A 6,000-nucleotide genomic window follows, 5' to 3' on the forward strand; every position below is an offset into this window, starting at 1 on the left:
GTGTATCGAGTTTAACTGGTTCAAAAAGCGAGTCGCGACTCAAGTCCAATCAAATATATATTTCTGCTTTCATCGACTGCTCCTTTAAAACGCGCCTTGCACATTAAATAGTTATATTGATCTTGACAACATTGTATGTTGAGAAAATGAACCTTAGAAATAAAACACTGCAAGGTAATACGCCTGTGAGAGGCAACTTCTGCAAGACAACTGCTTTTTGAAAAGGACAGTCAGTAATTGAAAATGATTATAAACTTCCCTGTCTGTTTACTAATAAAACAATCCCACAGAAGATCCAATACAAATTAACGGTCCTATAAATATCCAGTTGCGTTTGGCACCGTCCGAATTTACTTAGACTTGAAATAAGATTTTGTTTGAACAGAACGTCGAAAATGTTGTCAATATCTGTTTTCAATTATGTCTAATCAGGATATACATTTACTTCGGTGTGACGGACGTTTTTCGCTCTTTTCATGGTATGTAGACCCACCAGAAGTTTTAATACCAATTTGAAAACGTAATTTTTTTGTTAAGCCTGAAGTAGGGTTTCGCTCGAAGTAGCAGACTCACCATGCTGGATAAAGTCGAGACAAGGAACGGAAAAAAGGGGACAAACACAGCACCGTCTCTATATAAGAGACGGTGTGGTGGTTGTCCCCTTTTTGTTTCTGGTCTCGAGGTTTTTTCTCTATGAACATTCAGCAGCTGGAATGCGCAGTAACACTCATTTTAACAGACTCTTTGTTTATGCTTCAAAATTCTGGCTTCATAAGCTTGGTTCATGTAATAACTAGTGACGGACATTTCATTAATCCTTAAGGATGTTGGTTCCTTCTTTCGTACATGTCCAGGTCTAAAAGGTCGTTTTGTAGTTTTAAGAGTACCGCTTTCCGCGCTCCCGCTAAAATATGATTTACTAATCAGTGAAGGGCATGGGTTTCCGTTGCGTCATCTCTGTCCGTAAACTACTGCAGCGAGCGTGGTGAACGTACATTGAAGGAGACGTGATAACCATTAAATTCGACTGTCGGCGCAGTTTGTACCGTGAAGCCGGAGTCACACTTCTTATACATGATAACAAACGCAGCCTACATTCACATTCTAACGCGAGTCATCAAGAAATTCGTCCTTCGAATGCCGCATGGAAATGCGTTCAAGGAAAAACTCGTCACGCGGCATTCGCAGGCTTACTTATGTATGGTATATGGGCAGTGTGACCCCGGCTTTAGAGTTGTTCTTAACTTTCTGCCATTGAACCTTATAAAACCCATTTATACCAGTGTCAATATATTAAGACCTCATCTCTTGCATGTGTAAAGCGTATAAAACGCGTCATGGCATTAAATATTTTCCTTTTGTTGATCGTGAAACTGCCATGTTCTCGTCAGAAATATTTACTTGGTCAATGGTTTTATCCGGGGTTCCAACTTGACGGTTAAATATTCATGCTGCTTAATGCGCTGCGTCAGCGAAAAACGCTGATTATGTTTGCGTTATCCTTTTGGCCAGCGTAATTAAAAAATATTCTGAGAAATAAGGTCGTAGTACTTAAAGACTTTAGATTCGTAACTGATTGTCAGATATGTTACTAACCTCTTACAAACTGCATCTAGCAGTAGGTGTGCTTTCAAGGGTTACTAACCAAGAAAGTTAGTAGATGGAAATAGTCTCATCGACGAGACCAAGTAGAAACCACTACATTGGTTTAGAATCGAATAGGAACTGCTGTAGAATGTATAGCTGCCACTTAGCTCAAGACGCTAGGTCGTGCAAGGTATTACCCAATTCAAAGGGCACAAAAATATTTGCCTTGCTCGCGCAGTTAGCATCGTATCTCCTTCGCTTTATATTGCACAACTATTACATGTTGTGTAACGTCATCAATCGGCTGAACCCATCACACACATGCAGGCTTGTACCCGTCACTAAAAAAGGCAAGAAACTATATATACAATTACCCAACGCCAACTTTTAACTATTTGCTCCTACACTTACTCTTCCATAGAAGCAAGTGACCGTCACTTCAAAGAGGAATCTGTTTGTCTCGCAGAGTTACCTTAACTTTACATCCTAGGGTAAGCAAAAAATAGAATATCTATACGAAGTCCAAAACGAATGTAGCACGGGTCGGCCGTACCACACTGCAGGGTTCTTTAGCTAAATATCAGGTTAGCAAACGCACCCCAGCGTCTATTCACTGTGTCAACCAATGACACTTAAGACGGGAATCTACTATTTAACATTCTTATTAAAAATTAAAAAAAACTGACGTTATATGTAATTTATTTTTCTTATCAGCTGGATTAAGGGGACTAAAAACGACGCGAAAGATTATTTGTCGAACTACGTATTCTACCGACGATGTGCCCTAATTTTAAAAGAAAGCCGCAGCAAAACATTTTACCATATTTTCTAGGACACAAAACGCGGACGCACGGCAAGGGTTACAAGAATGTGGGCAACTTTAACCTTCTAAAATATAAGGTAAAAAAATAACAGTTTCAAAATTAATTGAACATTTGTATTTCCAAAATATGAGTCGTTAAAACGTATTTTTAGCAGCCTGCCAGTTATTCTCGTTTTAAGTAAATTTCGGTCATGAACTGCATTTCAGCGAAATACGGCACTTCCGCTCTTGTTGTGGCTTTATACTAACTCTTGTAGTTAATACCTGAAGAGGTCATTGTTAATTGTCTCGAGTTTTTGGAAGGCGCCGAATCGTTAGATATCCTCCTCTGTGTGTGTTCGAAAGCAAAGAAAGAGTGAAGTGAGAAGGATAACAGACGAGCACCAGACCTTCTCTACAAACTCGAGTGAGCTTACACAGATTTTGTGATTTTTTTTCTAGAAGTGAACGTTTTGATATTGGGAGAGTATCTAGTACTGTTTGAATTGAGCGCCCAGTTTTTATACTACCGCACTTTCCCCTTTTCATACGAGCGATCAAATCGCAGTTTGCAAACAAAATCCCTCCCCCCCCCCCCCCCCCAAAAAAAAAAGAAATAATAATCTAGGTGTTAGGCGACCTGAAGAAAGGTTTCGACCTTCTGAAGACTGCCATGCTCTGCGCTTTATAAGTGCTAGTGATAACGTGATTTCGGTAATGCTCATATTACAAAACAAAACTGAACAAATTTTGTTAGTGTTTATATTCCCGCTTTTTTCTTTCGTGAAAAAAAAAACGAAAATGTGAAGAATTACAATCATTCCTTTACCTAAATAACTACTGCGATTACTTTACAATTATTTTGTAAAATATGTAAATAATTCCTTACAACATTACTGATAAAAGTAATAAATTAAAAGTAAATTCGTTACTTGTAACGAAATACGTACATGTATATTTACAGGGCAAACATGCACAAACGTAGCACACGCAAACACGTACATGAATGCACGCTACAGAAATCACTGGCCTCCTCGATCGCTCTTCTTACCTTTATACCCGCCTTTCTGAAAGCACGGTTTACCTTAGTAATTATCTGAGGAAAAGGTTTTGGTTTTTGTTTACAAAAATTCTGATTTCTTTTATTAATTAGTTTCTTCACATGAACTTTGAATGGTCCAAGGGTTGAATATCTTAGTAAACATAACATTCCCGCTCTAATTATTTGCGACGGCGGATAAAACTACCCGCTCCTCTGTGCTTTACAGCGCATGTCACAGCCTCTCCGTACATACTCGTGGAAAATTTTATGTTGCATTGAAACCAAAGCTACAGACCACCATCACGCCCTTTTACTACGCAGCTGAATATAGTTCAGCGAAAATAATGCGTTCGGTGTAACTTAACCCATAAAAAGTATATATAAAATTGTAATTTTAGCCCTACTTCCAAAATATAACCATAATATTAGTCATGATGACCCAAACGTGTGGCATTTGTTTTGTAGCCCTGTCGCAGATTCTTGGTTTGAGTTCAGCGGTGGTCTCCTAGTTCTGTGCAGAAAAAAACATGGTGTCTTTTTCGTGCGCGTCGGGTATTGTCGGTATTGCGTATCGCCGGTACCATCTGTAAGCTCGCCCTTTCTTCACCCCAAAGGATTTTCACAATGTTTGAAAACCTAAAGTCCTCACAACAAACCAAGAAAGTGATGTGCAACGTGTACGCATAAGGGATTCAGAGTGAACCGGGATGCTCCATCATATCCAAAAATATTCCAAAAGCCGGGAATCATAATGATAAAAAAAACTGCTCCGACTTTAACCAACAAGATTAACAATTTAATCAAACGTTTCGTCTCTCATGCGGGAAACATCGTCAGTGAAACCTACAAGCAGGAATGAGGGAAAAAACTTCAGCAGTCCTATTTAAGGGGGGAAATGAGCCTAAATTCTAAATTTTTTTGAAAAAATTCATTTTCCAATTTCGGGGTCTTCGGTTTTAGAAATCAATTATATACCCCTACACTAAATTTGATAACCATATGCCTAATAGTTATGTTGATATAAAATATCTTCAACACATTGTGAAGCACTAACGAAGTAAAGGAGTTCAATATTTGAATGCATTTTTCTCAGTTCCACTTTTTGCTGCAAATTTCATACGAAGGAATCTTTTGTTCGAAGGTGTAATTATTTTGATACCACAGTCAACATGTTTCTGCACTGAAATTTACGAGGGAATTGGGCTATCTACTTTATTTTGTTTAAAGATGAAGTCCTCAGTGATAAAAAAACTAGGTTTTCAAAAATTGACATAGGACAGATAGGCATCTCATATTTTGAGGTGATAATTCTTCCTGAAATATTTACATTTAAGTTATTAAAACTAGATAGCCCGAAGTCCCATATCCCTCACTTTATATTCAAGCAGTCAAAACGGTGCTTAATAGCTCCATTTGCATATCATAGATTTCTTGACGAAGAGTGACACATCAACTTATATAGGTATGTAAATTTGTCCTAGAGAGTTGAACGTGTGCACAGTACACCTACGTCTGAAGTTTAATCTCCCCTGCAAATTTCATTCCGATCACTTGAGTAGTTCAAAAGTTCGACCTCTAGCCAGTGTCCCCACTTAAGCAAGTCCGTGTACACATCGGGGAGGGGGCCGCGGTTGGAATTGCAAGCTGATGAGTCCCTTCGAGTGAACCATGATTCCACGAACCTGCGTGGACCCCACCCTTGTTCGCGCGCCAGAGTGGACGCATTCTCAAAGTCGAAACAGTGACCCGTATTCCAACAATGGTCTACGAGTTCCGTCTTCGCTCTTGTCGCATGCGTGGCCTTCGCCACGTCCCTTTTGTGTTCGTTTAAGCGAGTGCAGCGCTTCCGGCCTGTCTCCCCAATGTAGGATGTGTCACAGTTTAGACAGTTCACTTTATACACAACACCGCACTGGGACTCAGGGGGGGTGTAATCTTTAGGTTTAGAAATGAGGTCGCGTAGTTTACGGTGGGGTTTGAAAGCAGTGCGGATATTCAAAGGGGCGAGGGCCCTGCGAATGGACTCAGGAACGCCTCTCAAATAGGGTATGTACGAAGCAGCACGTATCAGCCAGAATGGCGATTCGGAACGAATGCTTTTTATTCTCTCGTGCCCCGTGTCCGTCGCATCTTTCTCTTCTTCCAGTGGCGCCATCGTTGGCTAGCTGCTACATCTCCTTTCTCAGAAAAAAAAACGAGTTTAGAGATCTGTGTAAATCTAAATATCGTGGTCATTTCCATATCGTTGTGGTGGCCTTCTATCCCTTGTTCCTCTTCGAATCAGCAGGCGCGGCTCAGACTTAACTAGGCCCTCGTTTACTGGCTCTGTAACCTCGGAGGTCGTCTTTTGGTGGGATTGTGCCACTGGGCTTAAGTGTTCGCGTGTCCTCCGAAGCACTTGTCCTTCCGGGGTCTGAATGTTGTAGGATCTTGATGTAGAATGGCCCACTACTATTGCAGGTGACCACGTATGCTTGAGGCTGTTATAGACGGTAGTTTGAGAACCTGTTTCAATATCTGCTAGTGCTCGAGAGGACTTGTCATAGCTAGCCTTCTGTTGTTGCCTTAT

The sequence above is a fragment of the Ixodes scapularis genome, unplaced genomic scaffold (assembly GCF_016920785.2).
Source record: "Ixodes scapularis isolate PalLabHiFi unplaced genomic scaffold, ASM1692078v2 PGA_scaffold1__304_contigs__length_218370807, whole genome shotgun sequence".
NCBI classification, from domain to species: Eukaryota; Metazoa; Arthropoda; class Arachnida; order Ixodida; family Ixodidae; genus Ixodes; species Ixodes scapularis.